This window comes from Pseudorca crassidens, chromosome 11, assembly GCF_039906515.1.
Source record: "Pseudorca crassidens isolate mPseCra1 chromosome 11, mPseCra1.hap1, whole genome shotgun sequence".
Classification (NCBI taxonomy): Eukaryota; Metazoa; Chordata; class Mammalia; order Artiodactyla; family Delphinidae; genus Pseudorca; species Pseudorca crassidens.
In genome coordinates, this window is record NC_090306.1 from 52,586,764 (window position 1) to 52,605,791 (window position 19,028).

General features: G+C 39.6%; 1 protein-coding gene across 2 annotated transcripts in view; it reads right to left on the bottom strand.

The window, feature by feature from the left end:
- The window catches only part of TAFA2 (TAFA chemokine like family member 2), a 554,547-nt gene that overhangs the window by 333,799 nt on the left and 201,720 nt on the right, over positions 1-19,028 (bottom strand). The gene's annotated exons all lie outside the window — the stretch shown is intronic.

Consider the following 19,028-nt stretch of genomic DNA (forward strand, 5'->3'; position numbering starts at 1 on the left):
AGGCAAATAATTAGGAAGCTACATCCTCAAGGTTACTGTGTACATTTAGAATATTAGTGAGTCAAATTTGGCACAAGATACCAATATGCAGACCTAATCAGACAGTATATTAACAAATGCTGCTGAGTAATTAATTTTGTGTTTGCAACTTGGAAATAATTTAAAGCTATTTTCAGTTTTCAGGCACTTCTCATCTTGGCTGCCATCACTATATATACCAAAAAGCAACTCAAAGTCAGATTCAAGTAGCACTTATTAAGCAGAACTATTAAATACCAAGCAATGGGCTAGACTTTTCCATATAAATTGATGATTCTGACATCTAACCAGGTTTGGAAACCAACCTGCCAGTGTTTGAATACAATATCTCCATAAAGCCATGCTTAACTAGCTCCAGTAATAGGAAAAACAACCTGGTAAAGGCCATGCATTTTATCTTTGAAGAGCTCTATTAGCCAAAATCTGTGTTCTAAGAATGTTTATCCTACGACCTCATTGAGTCTTTCAAACAAGCCCTCTTGCTGTATTACATGAGAGCACAGCTCGTCACAAACGTGAAAACAGTTATCATTTCTCCACTTCCTTCATTTTAAAGTTGTCTGCGCATCATAGATCTTTTTGGTAGCATCCCATCTTCTTTTTTTTTTTTTTCTGGTACGCAGGCCTCTCACTACTGTGGCCTCTCCCGTTGCGGAGCACAGGCTCTGGACGCTCAGGCCCAGCGGCCACGGCTCACGGGCCCAGCCTCTCCGCGGCATGTGGGATCCTCCCGGACCGGGGCACGAACCCGCGTCCCCTGCATCTGCAGGCGGACTCTCGACCACTGCGCCACCAGGGAAGCCCTAGCATCCCATCTTTTTCCTTCACATAGTTTACAACTAATGTATCAGCTGTGTGTTTACTTTTTACAGCCGGTGCTTTCCACTAGGACTCTCTCCATGAGTTCAAAGATCAAGGCCATTTTGTGCACCACTGCACAGGCAGCACCTAAAAGAGATCAGTACTCAGAAACTATTTGATGGATGAATAAATCAAAGAATAAATAAATGATTTGGGGGCATAAGCCCAAATTAAATTTTTTTAATTTTTTAAAATTTAGAGAGATAGTCACAGAAAGAGTGAGAGTGCCTGATTTAGCTGGTCTCCTACACAGTACAAAATTCCAGTAAAAGACTTTTAAATTATTACTTTTTTTTTTTTTTTTGCGGTACACAGGCCTCTCACTGCTGTGGCCTCTCCCATTGTGGAGCACAGGCTCCGGATACGCGGGCCTCTCACTGCTGTGGCCTCTCCCATTGCGGAGCACAGGCTCCGGATGTGCAGGCTCAGCGGCCATGGCTCACAGGCCCAGCCGCTCCGCGGCATGTGGGATCTTCCCGGACCGGGGCACGAACCCGTGTCCTCTGCATTGGCAGGCGGACTCTCAACCACTGTGCCACCAGGGAAGCCCTAAATTATTTCTTAAGTAAGTAAACTTTTCCAATGATGAAGATCAGCAGCATCTGTTTATTCTCTGTATATTTACTGTTTTTCCACAATGTACAACAATGTATCAGACACTGGTAATATAGTGGTGAACAGAATAGATACAGGTCTTGCCCTCAGGATGTGATAACAACATTTAAGAAGTTACTATATAAAGAAGCAAAGTAGAATATTTACTGCCTTAAGTTCACATCCTTGCATAGATGTAGCAGTGGAACATCAATTCTAATAATTGGATAATAACCAATAATAAAGAAAAACAAAGAATGTAGGCCTCAGTTTAAACCAATAAATCACGGAGTTATAAACTAAAACAAGCAGTCAAATTCAGAGACAGAAAGCAGAATGGCGGTCACCAAGGGCTGAGGAGAGAGGAGAATGGCGAGTTAGTGTTTCATGGGCACAGAATTTTAGTTTGGGAGGATGAAGAAAGCTGTAGAGACGGTGATGATGGCTGCATGACAATTTGAATGTACTTAGTGCCACTGAACTGTACACTTAAAAAATAGTGAAAATGATAAATTTTGTTATGTATATTCTACCACAATAAAAAAAAAACTACAGGGGAGACCTTCAAGACGGTGGAGGAGTGGAGATCACCTTCCTCCCCACAGATACATCAGAAATACACCTACACATGGAACAACCCCTGAAGAACACCTACTGAACGCCGGCAGAAGACCTCAGACCTCCCAAAAGGCAAGAAAATCCCCACGTACCTGGGTAGGGCAAAAGAAAAAAAGCAAAAACAGAGACAAAAGAATAGGGACAGGACCTGTACCAGTGGGAGGGAGCTGTGAAGGAAGAAAGGTTTCCACACACTAGGAAGCCCCATCGCGGGCGGAGACTGAAGGTGGCGGAGGGTGGAAGCTTCGGAGCCGCGGGGGAGAGCGCAGCAACAGGGGTGTGGGGGGCAAAGCGGAGAGATTCCCGCACAGAGGATCGGTGCCAACCAGCGCTCACCACCCCGAGAGGCTTGTCTGCTCACCCGCCGGGGCAGGCGGGGGCTGGGAGCTGAGGCTCGGGCTTTGGAGTTCTGATCCCAGGGAGAGGATTGGGGTTGGCTGCGAGAACACAGCCTGAAGAGGGCTAGTGCGCCACAGCTGGCCGGGCGGGAGTCCGGGAGCTGCCAAAGAGGCAAGAGACCACTGTTTTGGAGTGCGCGAGGAGCGGGGATTCAGAGCACCACCTAAACAAACTCCAGAGATGGGAGTGAGCCGTGGCTATCAGTGCGGATCCCAGAATGGGCATGAGACGCTAAGTCTGCTGCTACCGCCACCAAGAAGCCTGTGTGCGAGCACAGGTCACTATCCACACCTCCCCTGGCGGGAGATTCTGCAACCCACCACTGCCAGGGTCCCGTGATCCAGGGACAACATCCCCGGGAGAACGCACGGAGCCCCTCGGGCTGGTGCAATGTCACGGCGGCCTCTGCCGCCGCAGGCTCGCCGTGCATCCGTACCCCTCCCTGCCCCCGGCCTGAGTGACCCAGAGCCCCCAAAGCACCTGCTCCTTTAACCCCATCCTGTCTGAGCGAAGAACAGATGCCCTCAGGTGACCTAAAGGCAGAGGCGGGGCCAAATCCAAAGCTGAACCCCAGGAGCTGTGGGAATAAACAAGAGAAAGGGAAATCTCTCCCAGCAGCCTCAGGAGCAGCAGATTAAATCTCCACAGTCAACTTGATGTACGCTGCATCTCTGGAATACCTGAATAGACAACGAATAACCCCAAAATTGAGGCAGTAGCCTTTCTGTGATTTTGTCTCTATACCTTTGCTTTTACCATTTGTCCTAGGGGTCTGTCTGTTTTTTTTGGTTTTGGGTTTTTTGTTTTTGTTTTTGTTTTTTGCGGTACGTGGGCCTCTCACTGTTGTGGCCTCTTCCGTTGTGGAGCACAGGCTCCGGATGCGCAGGCTCAGCGGCCATGGCTCACGGGCCCAGCCGCTCCGCGGCACATGGGATCTTCCCGGACCGGAGCACGAACCCGTGTCCCCTGCATCAGCAGGCGGACTCTCAACCACTGTGCCACCAGGTAAGCTCCTTGGGGTTTTTTTTTAGTATAGTTTTTTAGCATTTGTTATCATTGGTGAATTTATTTTTTGGTTTCATTGCTTTCTTCTTTCTTTCTTTTTTAATTGCATAAATTTTTTTTTATTTTTAATAATTTTTTATTTTGTATTTTAATAAGTTTTTATTTTATTTATTTATTTATTTTTTCCTCCCTTTTCTTCTGAGCCACGTGGCTGATGGGGTCTTGGTGCTCCGGCCGGGTGTCAAGCCTGTGCCTCTGAGGTGGGAGAGACAAGTTCAGGACATTGGACCACCAGAGACCTGCCAGCTCCATAAAATATCAAACAGCGAAAGCTCTCCCAAGATCTCCATCTCAACGCTAAGACCCAGCTCCACTCAACAACCAGTAAGCTACAGTGCTGGAAACTCTAGGCCAAACAGCTAGCAAGAGAGGAACACAAACCCACCCATTAGCAGATGCCTGCCTACAATAATAATAAGGCCACAGACACCCCAAAAACAATACCAGTTGTGGTCCTGTCCACCTGAATGACAAAATTCAGCCAAATCCACCAGAATACAGGCACCAGTACCCTCCATCAGGAGGCTTACACAACCCACTGACCCAACCTTACCCACTGGGGGCAGAAACCAAAAACAACAGAAACTACAAACCTGCAGCCTGAAAAAAGGAGACCCCAAACACAGTAGGTTACACAAAATGAGAAGACAGAAAATCACACAGCAGATGAAGGAGCAAGGTAAAAACCCACCAGACCAAATAAATGAAGAGGAAATAGGCAGTCTACCTGAAAAAGAATTCAGAGTACTGATAGTAAACATGATCCAAAATCTAGGAAATAGAATAGAGAAAATACAAGAAAAGTTTAACAAAGAACTAGAAGAAATAAAGAGCAAACAAACAATGATGAACAACACAATAAATGAAATTAACAGTTCTCTAGAAGGAATCAATAGCAGAATATCTGAGGCAGAAGAACGGATATGTGACCTGGAAGATAAAATACTGGAAATAACTACCACAGAGCAGAATAAAGAAAAAAGAATGAAAAGAATTGAGGACAGTCTCAGAGACCTCTGGGACAACATTAAATGCACCAACATTCAACTTATAGGGGTCCCAGAAGAAGAAGAGAAAAAGAAAGGGATTGAGAAAATATTTGAAGAGATTATAGTTGAAAACTTCCCTAATATGGGAAAGGAAATAGTCAATCAAGTCCAGGAAGTGCAGAGATTCCCATACAGGATAAATTCAAGTAGAAACACACCAATACATATTAATCAAACTATCAAAAATTAAATACAATGAAAAAATGTTAAAAGCAGCAAGGGAAAAACAACAAATAACATACAAGGGAATCCCCATAAGGTTAACAGATGATCTTTCAGCAGAAACTCTGCAAGCCAGAAGGGAGTGGCATGACATATTTAAAGTGATGAAACGGAAAAACCTACAACCAAGACTACTCTACCCAGCAAAGATCTCATTCAGATTCAACAGAGAAATCAAAACCTTTGCAGACAAGCAAAACCTAACAGAATTCAGCACCATCAAACCAGCTTTACAACAAATGCTAAAGGAACTTCTCTAGGCAAGAAACACAAGAGAAGGAAAAGACCTACAATAACAAACCAAAAACAATTAAGAAAATGTTAAGAGGACCATACATATCAATAACTACCTTAAGTGTAAATGGATGAAATGCTCCAATCAAAAGACACAGACTGGCTGAATGGATACAAAAACAAGACCCATATATATGCTGTCTACAAGAGACCCACTTCAGACCTAGGGACACATAAAACTGAAAGTGAAGGAATGGAAAAAGATATTCCATGCAAGTGGGAATCAAAAGAATTAGCAATTCTCATATCAGACAAAATAGACTTTAAAATAAAGACTATTACAAGAGAGAAAGAAGGACACTACATAATGATTAAGCAATCAATCCAAGAAGGAGATAAAACAATTGTAAATATTTATGCACCCAACATAGGAGCACCTCAATACATAAGGCAAATGCTAACAGCCATAACAGGGGAAATCAACAGTAACACAAACATAGTGGGGGACTTTAACATCCCACTTTCACCAAAGGACAGATCAACCAAAATGAAAATAAATAAGGAAACACAAGCTTTAAATGATACATTAAACAAGATGGAGTTAATTGATATTTATAGGACATTCCATCCAAAAACAAAAGAATACACTTCCTTCTCAAGTGCTCATGGAACATTCTCCAGGACAGACAATATCTTGGGTCACAAATTAAGCCTTGGTAAATTTAAGAAAATTGAAATAGTATCAAGTATCTTTTCTGACCACAACGCTATAGACTAGATATCAATTACAGGAAAATATCTGTTAAAAAAAAAAAAAACACATGGAGGCTAAACAATACACTACTAAATAACCAAGAGATCACTGAAGAAATCAAAGAAAAAAAAATACCTAGAAACAAATGACAATGAAAACACGATGACCTAAAATCTATGGGATGCAGCAAAAGCAGTTCTAAGAGGGGAGTTTATAGCAATACAATACCTCAAAAAAAAAGAAAAATCTCAAATAAACAATCTAACCTTACTCCTACAGCAATTAGAGAAAGAAGAACAAAACAACCCCAAAGTTAGCAGAAGGAAAGAAATCATAAAGATCAGATCAGAAATAAATGAAAAAGAAATGAAGGAAACAATAGCAAAGATCAATAAAACTAAAAGCTGTTCCTTGACAGCTCTTTGATAAACCATTAGCCAGACTCATCAAGCAAAAAAGGGAGAAGACTCAAATCAATAGAATTAGAAATGAAAAAGCAGAAGTAACAAATGACACTGTGGAAACACAAAGGATCATGAGAGATTACTACAAGAAGCTATGTGCCAATAAAATGGACAACCAAAAGAAATGGACAAATTCTTAGAAAACCACAGCCTTCCAAGCCTGAACCAGGAAGAAACAGAAAATATAAACAGACCAATCACAAGCACTGAAATTGAGGCTGTGATTAAAAATTTTCCAACAAACAAAAGCCGAGGACCAGATGGCTTCACAGGCGAATTCTATCAAACACCTATTCTTTTCAAGCTCTTCCAAAATATAGCAGAGGGAGGAACACTCCCAAACTCATTCTACAAGGCCACCATCACCCTGATACCAAAGCTAGACACAGATGTCACAAAGAAAGAAAACTACAGGCCAATATCACTGATGAACATAGATGAAAAAATCCTCAACAAAATACTAGCAAACAGAATCCAACAGCACATTAAAAGGATCATAGACAATGATCAAGAGGGGTTTCTCCCAGGAATGCAAGGATTCTTCAGTATTTGCAAATCAATATGATACACCATATTAAAAAATTGAAGGAGAAAAATCATATGATCATCTCAATAGAAGCAGAGAAAGATTTCAACAAAATTCAACACCCAGTTATGATAAAAACCCTCCAGAAAGTGGGCACAGAGGGAACTTACCTCAATATAATAAAGGCCATATATGACAAACCCACAGCCAATATCGTTCTCAATGGTGAAAAACTGAAACCATTTCCTCTAAGATCAGGAACAAGACAAGGTTGGCCACTCTCACCACTATTATTCAACATAGTTTTGGAAGTTTTAGCCACAGCAATCAGAGAAGTAAAAGAAATAAAAGGAAACCAAATCAGAAAAGAAGAATTAAAACTGTCACTGTTTGCAGATGACATGTTAATAACATAGAGAAACCAGAAAACTGCTAGAGCTAATCAATGAATTTGGTAAAGTAGCAGGATACAAAATTAATGCACAGAAATCTCTTCCGTTCCTATACACTAATGATGAAAAAACTGAAGGAGAAATTAAGGAAACAATCCCATTTACCACTGCAACAAAAAGAATAAAATACCTAGGAATAAACCTACCTAAGGAGACGAAAGACCTGTATGCAGAAAACTATAAGACACTGATGAAAGAAATTAAAGACGATACAAACAGATGGAGAGATATAGCATGTTATTGGATTGGAAGCATAAACATTGTGAAAATGACTACACTACCCTAGCAATGTACAGATTCAATGCAATCCCTTTTTAACTACCAAGGGCATTTTTCACAGAACTAGAACAAAAAATTTCACAATTCGTATGGAAACACAAAAGACCCCGAATAGCCAAAGCAATCTTGAGAAAGAAAGACGGAGCTGGAGGAATCAGGCTCCCAGACTTCACACTATACTACAAAGCTGCAATAATCAAGACAGTATGGTACTGGCACAAAAACAGAAATACTGATCAATGCAACAGGATAGAAAGCCCAGAGATAAACTCACGCACATATGGTCACGTTTTTGGTAAAGGAGGCAAGAATATACAATGGAGAAAAGACAGCCTCTTCAATAAGTGGTGCTGGGAAAACCGGACAGCTACATATAAAAGAGTGAAATTAGAACACTCCTTAACACCATACACAAAAATAAACTCAAAATGGATTTGAGACCTCAATGTAAGGCCAGACACTCTAAAACTCTTAGAGGAAAACATAGGCAGAACACTCTATGACATAAATCACAGCAAGATCCTTTTTGACCCACCTCCTACAGAAATGGAAATAAAAACAAAAATAAACAAATGGGACCTAATGAAACTTAAAAGCTTTTGCATAGCCAAGGAAACCATAAAGAAGATGAAAAGACAACCCTCAGAATAGGGGAAAATATTTGCAAATGAAGCAACTGACAAAGGATTAATCTCCAAAATTTACAAGCAGCTCATGCAGCTCAATAACAAAAAAACAAATAACCCAATCCAAAAATGGGCAGAAGACCTAAACACACATTTCTCCAAAGAAGACATACAGATTGCCAACAAACACATGAAAGGATGCTCAACATCACTAATCATTAGAGAAATGCAAATCGAAACTACAATGAGGTATCATCTCACACCAGTCAGAATGGCCATCATCACAAAATCCACAAACACTAAATGGCGGAGAGGGTGTGGAGAAAAGGGAACACTCTTGCACTGTTGGTGGGAATGTCAATTGATACAGCTACTATGGAGAACAGTACGGAGTTTCCTTAAAAAACTTAAAAAAGAATTGTCATACGACCCAGCAATCCCACTACTGGGCATATACCCTAAGAAAACCATAATTCAAAAAGAGTCATGTACCACAATGTTCATTGCAGCTCTATTTACAATAGCCAGGACATGGAAGCAACCTAAGTGTCCATCAACAGATGAATGGATAAAGAAGATGTGGCACATATATACAATGGAATATGACTCAGCCATAAAAAGAAACGAAATTGAGTTATTTGTAGTGAGGTGGATGGACCTAGAGTCTGTCATACAGGGTGAAGTAAGTCAGAAAGAGAAAAACAAATACCATATGCTAACACATATATATGGAATCTAAAACAAACAAAAAAAATTCTGAAGAACCTAGGGGCAGGACAGGAATAATGACGCAGACGTAGAGAATGGACTTGAGGACGTGGGGAGGGGGAAGGGTAAGCTGGGATGAATTGAGAGAGTGGCATGGACATGTATACATTACCAAATGTAAAATAGATAGCTAGTGGGAAGCAGTTGCATAGCACAGGGAGATCAGCTCAGTGCTTTGTGACCACCTAGAGTGGTGGGATATGGAGGGTGGGAGGGAGATGCAAGAGGGAGTAGATACGGGGATATACGTATATGTATAGCTGATTCACTTTGTTATGAAGCAGAAAGTAACACAGCATTGTAAAGCAATTATGCCCCAATAAAAATGTTAAAAAAAAAACAAAAAAAAACGACAGAAAAAAACTGAGTCACACAAATTGGTTATACCTCCTGACAGTACAATAGTCATTCAGCACCTCCAAGTACAGAAGGGCAGGTCCTGAGTTTGTTTTTGAGTTCCACGTGCACAAGGATGGAGAAACACCACCAGCAGCAGGATCCTCAAATAAAGAAAGACAACTGCATTTGACAAATGATGCATCATTATGTGACTAGCAAGGAACCTCAAGGACACTTGACAGCTCATTTTTTACTCAAATTCCCTCTGAGGAAAACTCTCCAGGGCTATGAGACTCAGTGTTTTGCTTTGTTTTCTTGTTTTAATTCTCTCTCCTCCAAAACACAAAGAAATTTTTTAACTCTCAAGTGAAAAAGTCTAACTCTGAAAAGTCCCAGGACACGACCACCAGAAATGACTTCAGAATGAAACTGAGATGTACTGACAAAGCTCATTGGAAAATGTTATCAACACCTGAATTCTGTGACTGTTCTCAGTCCCTTCTTTACACAAGCAATAAGGGAAACATTTAGAATCAAGATGCAGGTGGCATATTATTTAAAACCTTTTTAAAATATAACATGTAAGGCCTACTGTAACAACATTCCTCTGAGTCCCTCCCAGAACCAAGCATCCTACCAATCATTCATATGGAAAACAAAACCAGAAACACTGTCACTGCCAAGCCAGCCAAGCTGTCAACAACATTTATTATCGAGTATACAAGGTTCTAGTAGATAATACAAAAGAAACTCTCATCCTTTACCTTTTAGGAGCTCATAACAGGAAGGATGATGATTTGTACTCTATATCTGAGGCAGGGAATTGGAATGCAATGATGAAACGAACATGGGCTCTGGAGTGAGACTGACAGTGATGTAATCCCAACTCAACAACTTTTTAGCTGCATGTCCTTATAATAACAGCTAAATTACTGAAGGCTTAGCATGCACCAGGAAGTCTGGTCTATAATCCACCTCAGGTAACCCTCACAAACCCTATAAAGTAAATACTACTATTATTTTACACGTAAACTCATGTTATTTAATTGCTGAGCCTCAGTTTCTTTTGAGGGGGGAGGGATTAACACCAACCTCATACCACTGTTTTGCAAGTTAAATGAGTTAATGTGTAAAAAAAATAACTAAGATACTATAGGCTCTCAATGAATGAATGCTGATACCATGATTTAATTTTTATATATTTATAGAAATAGCACATATTTGGAAAGGTTATTCTAGGGGAGCATTTTAGAGAGCACTATTTTTTATACACGCTGAAGTGTTTATAAATACAATTTAATTCAGGAAATGTATGTGTTCTCGTTATATAGAAGACACTGTACCAGACACTGCAATGTACACAAAGATATATGACACAATTTCTATCATTAAGATGTTTAATCCAGTGAATTTAAAAGAAAATATATTCTATCTTAAAAATAAGGCAAATGACCGATGGACCAAGGGTTGGGGCTTGGTGTGAAATGTCCCTATTCCGTATATTCTGTTACATTTGCCATCACCGTTTTGTCCCATAAATGCAATTTGACTTTTTTTTTTCCTCTACAAAATATGACTTTCTACAAGTTAAATATCAGGTAAGTTCACCCAGGCATGGTTGCTCTTTTTTTTCATATTAATGTGGCATATATTTTAGAAACATCTGTACCAGTTGAACACATGCTGATTTCCAATCACTGGTATGCAATTCTCTCAATAAAAGGTAAGCAGCCTGCATTCAGACATTCTGTTTATAATGACAACCTAAACTATCACACTCACTACTATCTTCTGTAATTAGAATGAGTGAAAATAAATGATCAATAATGGAAAAGCTTATTCACCTCACATGGCAATATACTTTTGATTTCTAGTGAGATTTCCTAAGACATTTATGGTGAAATCTACCCAGAACACTGATCTCAATTGGAAATCTTATAGTTTGGGAGAATGCAGGAAATTTCCTCAGGGAAACAGGGAGATATATGATATAAGGCACTGGATATTTCCACGGTAAATAAATATTGAGCATGTATAAAGTATCTGAGAGAATTTATAATAACAGAATATCTGACACAATAACTAATATATGTTATAAAATACCTCCTATCTCTTCCAGGCAAACCCCATCAAAGTAAACTTTTTTTTGCGGTACGCGGGCATCTCACTGTTGTGGCCTCTCCTGTTGCGGAGCACAGGCTCCGGACGCGCAGGGCGGCCATGGCTCACGGGCCCAGCTGCTCTGCGGCATGTGGGATCTTCCCTGACCGGGGCACGAACCCGTGTCCCCTGCATCGGCAGGCGGACTCTCAACCACTGCGCCACCAGGGAAGCCCCAAAGTAAACTTTTGAAAGCAGTTGACTTGCTGAAATAACATAATCATTAGTCAAAATCCTTTATATTTCACCACGAAATCTCTAGTACTACCAGTGTCCTTCATCTTTCCAGGAAAGAATAGCAATACATGCCTATGGTTATAGTATTGCCATGTATCCACACAAAACCAAGCAAAGGCGTAAAGACAGTATTTTTAAAATACATCTACAGATTTCAATTCAACTAAGTCTGAAATTAAATTAGAAAACGGATATTTTATACCACACAAAACGCTGCTACTTCCTGAATTCCTGATTTAATTATTTTCAATTTTTAATAATATTTAACACTTTTGTTCAATTTTAGTTGTATTCATTTCATTGTTAGACACCGAGGTTACCTCACTATCAATAGTGAAAGATAGTCTCATCATTGTAAATTAAACCGATGTCAAACAGTCTCAATAGGATATTAGGAATTTATATAAAAATATTTCACTGTTACTAAATGACTACCAATGCCACATTCTATACTGTCATTGTACAGTATAACTTCAGAACATGACGGAAAAGAGCAACACACACCAAGATAATTAAAATACTGTATAAAAAGTGCTACACTAATGATATATACAAAGCTCCAATAGAAACACAGAGGGATGTGCCCTCACCAAAGTCCCCATCTCTTCTTTTCTACCTGGAGAAGAGCTGACTTCTATTTTGAAGAGCTGATCTTCTATCTTGAAGAACAAATAATAGCTCACTAAGCAGAAAATTCAAACAAACAAACAAAAACTGGAGAGGACATTTTCAGTAACAAAAGATGCAAGACACATTGCCTATAGGTAGAAATAGGCATGGTGTTTTCAGAGGATGTCAATTCCTTGTGTCAGTGAGTTGCAGCACACACGCATGTGTACTAGCTGAGCACCATTTCCACGCCAGGCATTTTGCTAGACTGGGGAGCAACAAATATCACACAGGCCAAATTTGTCCTGCTGCCTGATTTTGTATGGCCTGCAAACGAAGAAAAATTCTTACATTTTTAAGTGGATGAAAAAAATCAAAAGAATAACATTTCATGATACGTGAAAATTATATGAAATTCCAATTTTAGTGTCTATAAATAAAGTTTTATTGGAACACAGTCACATTCATTCCTTTGCATATGGTCCATGGCTGCTTTTGTGCTATACTGGCAGAACTGAGTAGTCGCGACAGTGACAGTACAGCCCACAAAGCCTAAAGCATTTACAAAACTAGAAAAATTTGCTGATCCACATGCTAGACAATGGCAAAAGAAAACAATGTCTAATTGTGGAGATGAACAAGGAAGCAGACCTAATCTCGGAATGTTACAGGAGCACACAGTCGGGACACATAGCCCAAATTGTGCCAAGGGACTGTGAATAAGGAATGGTTTATGAAACCAGATTAGATTAAACTAAGATCAAATCATGATCTTTACCTGTCATGCTAAAGACTTCAAAATTCATTTTGAAAGCAATGGCATGCCTTTGCAGGGTGTTAAGAAGGCCTATGATATGATCTGTCTTGTATTTCAAAACAGCGATCCCGATCACAATGTACCTAAGTGTACCTACTACCTTTTTGTGGCAAAGGAAAAGAAAACACTGGGACATAAGGACTAGGGAGAGCCAAGAGCATTCTTATCAGGCGACCATCTTTCTTATTCACGTTCTCTCTTTCAATAAAATAATGACAACAACAATGATAGCTAGTACTTATTGAGCATTACTGTGTACCAAGCACTTGCTAAGTGTTTTAGATGTATTGACTCATTCAATCCTCACACATATGACCTGTGCAAGTAATTCTTATTGAGCTGGAGACATAAGATAACATGAGACTTAACGCTTTTCTGGATGGAAATATTTCTAGTGTTCAAACCACATATTTTTTTTCCACTCCTATCTGAATATGTTAAGCACTTGTAGCATAACTTTAACTCCTGTGTCAAGCAAGACAGGTCGCTGAGTCATCACTCATTCATCCACTACAATCAGGTACTAAGTGTCGATCATGTATGAGGAACCAAACTGGGGAGGCAGGGGTATACAACTGCAAGCAGTTTCCATTCCCAGGGGTTCCAACAGCTGAATGCGAAAAGTAAACACCCCACCAATCTCAGACCTGAAACCCAGTCACTATTCATTCCATCAACCCAGGATTACACTGTTGGATACACCTAATCTTTGAAATTCTTTTTCTTAAAGAATCCACCTTCTAAGTAGTTTTGTGGATACATGTTCCAGCATGTTCCAGAAGAGAGAGAGGGAGACAGAAAGAAAATTAACAAGCGTCGGTGATGAGAATGAAGACAAGACAGAAATCAATGCTTCACACATGGTATTTCTGGCCTGCTTCCCGAAAACAAAACTAATGAAATATAACAAGGGATTGTTACTTGGCGTGACTAGCTTAGAAACAGAGGGAAAAGGGCATGGGGGGGGAGGGGGACCCACTATGAACAAGAGGTGGACCTTCCTCAGTGATACTTCACATTCGCCTTCATTTATACTATGAAAGGTGCAGAAAATGTTTCATACCTCTAAGTATTTTGCTTATATTAAATCAATTTGCTTTCGAGTTCAGATCCAAATTTAGTAATTATGTGCACATCTAGGATACCTGTATCCTATGGTGTATTTCACAGGTTTACAGGCTTAATCACTTTATTGGAAAATTAGATAAAATCAGATGACAAACAAAAAAGTTACCATTTTATTGGAGCACTGCCCACACAGTACAAGATTTACAAACCAAGAGTAGACCATGAGTAGAAACCATGACTTTGTAATTAGAAACATACTAAAGTGTGTCTGGAATTCCCTCCGGACTTCTTACAGTAGTAGCATACCTTCGAGACTCACTAGAAAACAATGCCAAGAGGGAAGACAGCATTTCGTACTTTTTCAATTCACCTGAGATGGATAGCTTTACCACTACATCCACACTTTATATTTTAAACTTACCTGCTGACAAATGGGATTTAAAAAGGCAAAGAGAAAAAACTCAGGTAGGGAAAACCACAGGTCTTTTCCCAAAACTTCCCGCTAACATTTACCTCTCACTCAATTGTTTTTCTTTACTGCAAATTATCATCTTTATTATCAGACGGTAACTAACCTCAGTTATCTTATTAGAAGGTTTACAGAAGAGTTAAATAGACATTTGTTAAGACTGTCAGAAATGTGGATTCGTTCTAAAGCACCTTTTTGTGTCTGACTTAATTAAAAGTTTTCCAATATCAGGCTCAACCTCTTCCCTTTACTGCTTGAAGAGACTCTGTTCCCACTCCTCTTACCTGTCTCAGATGTAGAGACATTGTCTGCCTCACGTGGACCCCTCTTTCCCCATCTCACCACACCATAATTTGGTACAACCATCCTTGACTACACTAGGAAAGTCAAAGAACAGCTCCATGATCTCAGTATTCATTCTCCTTAGCTCTCTGTACAGACTTGGTATATACTACTGAAAATACAACTTTCTAAAACCCACAGCCTAAGTAACCTGAATGTATTATGTTGATTGAATAGTCATGGAGAGTTTGATAAATAGTTGTCTAGAAACAGATACGACTCTCACCATGCTTAGCTTCTTCCACAATGATTCTGTGATAGCGTTCAAGGTGCCTACTGCCTGACTAGAACACAACATCTGCAGGCTGTTTCTACTTGGCAGCTAGAAGAAATTCATATCCCACCTGAGAAATCATTCTGATTTCTACATAATGACAATCTATTATTTGACAGCTTTCTGTCAGTAAGACGCAGATCCAAAAAATATTATTGTGGACTGTTTTTACTTACAGGAAAGAGTTCCTACATAAAATGGATCTATATTGAACAGAGCAGGTAAAAATTAGTGAGACCATTTTATTGCTGTTGTTTTGCTAATATCAGTGTAAAAAAAAATCTGCTTTAACTTGCTTCGTATCACGCTTAGTAAAGCATAATAAGCATTGCATTTTACAGGTGTTTAATACAGGCATGACTCAGAGATATTGCAGGTTCAGTTCCAGACCACTGCAATATAGCAAGTATCATGAGTCTCATGAATTTTTTGTTTTCCCAGTACATATAAAAGTTATGTTTATACTACCTTGTAGTCCATAAAGTGTGCAATAGCATTATGTCTAAAAAAATAATGTACATACCTTTATTAAAAAAATACTTTATTGCTAAAACATGCCAACCATCATCTGAGCTTTCAGCTAGTCGTAAGTTTTTTGCTGCTGGAAGGGTCTTGCCTTGATGTTGACGGCTGCTGACTGATCAGGGTGGTGGTTGCCGAAGGTTAGGCTGGCCGTGGCAATTAAAAAAAAAAAGACAACAATGAAGCTTGCTGCGTTGATTGAGTCTTCCTTTCACCAAAAAGTTCTTTGTGGCATGCAATGCTGGTTGATAGCATTTTACCCACTGCAGAACTTCTTTCAAGATTGGAGTCAGTCCTCTCAAACCCTGATGCTGCTTTATCAACTAAATGAACGTAATATTCTAAATCCTTTGTTGTCATTTCAACAATCTTCACAGCGTCTTCACCAGGAGTAGATTCCATCTCAAGAAACCACTTTCTTTGCTCATCTGTAACAAGCAACTCTTCATCCACTCAAGTTTTATCATGAGATTGCAGCAATTCAGACACATCTTCAGGCTCCTCTTCTAATTCTAGTTCTCTTGCTATTTCCACCACATCTGCAGTTACTTCCTCCACTGAAGTCTTGAGTCTCTCAAAGTCATCCATGAGAATTGGAATCAGCTTCTTCCAAACTCCTATTAATGTTGATATTTTGACTTCTTCCCATGAATCACAAATGTTCTTAATGGCATCTAGAATAGTGAATCCTTTCCAGAAGGTTTTCAATTTTCAGTTGACCCTTGAACAATGAGAGGTTTTGAGATGCCACCCCTCCACACAGTTCAAAACTGCATATAACTTATAGTTGGCCTTCAGCATCTACAGATTCAACTAACCACAAATCATGTAGTACTGTAGTATTTACTAGTGAAAACAATCCGCATACAAGAGGACCCACAAAGTTCAGACTGTATTATTCCAGGGTCAACTCTAATTTGCCTAGATCCATCAGAGGAATCCCTATCTCTATCAGCTATAACCTCATGAAATGTATTTCTTAAATCATAAGACTTGAAAGTTGAAACTATCCCTTGATCCATGGACTGCAAAATGGATGTTGTGTTAGTAGTCGTGAAAACAATATTAATCTCATTGTACATCTCCATCAGAGCTCTTGGGTGACCAAGTGCATTAGCAATGAGCAGTACTATTTTGAAAGGAATCTTTTTTTCTGAGCAGTAAGTTTCAACAGTGCCCTTAAAATATTCAGTAAACCATGTTGTAAATAGATGTGCTGCCGTCCAGGCTTTGTTTTTCCATTTACAGAGCACAGGCAGAGATTGAGCATAATTCTTAAGGGCCCTAGGATTTTCAGAATGTAAATGAGCACTGGTTTCAAATTCAAGTCACGAGCTGCATTAACCCATAACAAGAGATTCAGCCTGTTCTTTGAAGCCAGGCCTTGAGTTCTCCTCTCTAGCTCTGAAAGTCCTACATGGCACCTTCTTCCAACAGAAGGCTGTTTCATCTGCATTGAAAATCTGTTGTTTAGTGTGGCCACCTTCATTAACGATCTTAGCTAGATCTTCTGGATAACTTGCTGCAGCTTCTACATCAGCACTTCCTGCTTCACATTGCCGTTTTATGTTATGGAGATGTCTTCTTTCCTTCAACCTCATGAACCAACCTCTGTTAGCTTCAAACTTCTCTTCTGCAGCTTCTTCACCTCTCTCAGCTTCATATAATTAAAGAGAGTTGGGGCCTTGCTCTGGATTAGGTTTTGGCTTAAGGGAATTTTGTGGTTGGCTGGATATTCTATCCAGACCACTCAGACTTTCTCCATATCAGCAATAAGGCTGTTTCACTTTCTTTCTCATTCGTGTGTTCACTGGAGTAGCAGCTTTAATTTTCTTTAAGAATTCTTCCTTTGCATTCACAACTTGGCTAACTGGCACAAAAGGCCTAGCTTTCAGCCAGCTCGACTTCCAATACACCTTCCTCATTAATCTTAATCATGTCTAGCTTTTGATTTAAAGTGAAAGACCTAAGATTCTTCCTTTCATTTAAAGGCCATTGTAGAGTTATTAATTGGCCTGATTTCAATACTGCTGTGTCTCAGGGAATAAGGAGGACCAAGGAGAGAGAGAGAGAGAGAGAGAGAGAGAGAGAGAGAGAGAGAGAGAGAGAGAGAGATGGGGGAACAGCTGGTCAGGACACACACATTTATCAGTTAAGTTTGCTGTCTTATATGGGTGAGATTTGTGGCAGCCCAAAACTAATAATGTTAGGGACTTCGCTGGTGGTCCAGCGGTTAAGACTCCATGATTCCACTGCAGGGGGAGCAGAGCGTGGATTCGATCCTTGGTCAGGGAACAAAGATCCCGCATGCCACTCAATGCGGCCAAATTAAAAAAAAAAAAAAAACTAACATTAAAGATCACTAATCACAAATATAATGATAATGCAAAAGCTTGAAATATTGTGAGAATTATCAAAATGTAACACAGAGTGAGCAAATGCTTTTAGAAAAATGGCACCAATGGACTTGCTCAATGAAGGATTGCCACAGAACTTAAATTTGTAAAAGACACAATATCTGTGAAGCACAATAAAGAAATACACAAGAAAATGAGGTACGCCTGTAATGAAAAACATGTTTTATGAGAAAAATTGTAACTTAAATCAAATTTTATTTTCTAGCTCTGAGTTTTAAAAATTGATTGTTCCATCTTTTTTTTCTTTTCTTTTCTTTTTTTAGCCATGCTGCATGGCCTGCAGGATCTCAGTTCCCCCACCAGGGGTTGAACCCGGCCCACGGCAGTGAAAGCCCAGAATCCTAACCACTAGGCCACCAGGGAACTCTCTGTTCCATCTTAACTGCAATGCAAAGTAGAGTTTTTTAACCTAAAGAAAAAGTCTAATAAAAAAGTGTTGAGCAGATGAGCCTGTTTACAAGGCAGAAATAGAGACACAGAGGTAGAGAACAAACATGACACCAAGGGGGTGAAGGCGGGGGTGGGGTAAGTTGGGAGATTAGGATTGACATATATACACTAATATGTATAAAACAGATAACTAATGAGAACCAGCTGTATAGCACAGGAACTCGTTAATGCTCTGTGGTGACCTAAACGGCAAGGAAATCCAAAAAAGAGGCGATATATGTATACATATAGCTAATTCACTTTGCTGTACAGTAGAAACTAACACAGTACTGTAAAGCAACTATACCCCAATAAAAATAAATAAATAACTAAAGTGCTATGGAAACAAACCAAAAAAAAAAGTATTCAGCACCTATTACATGTACTGTAGAGAA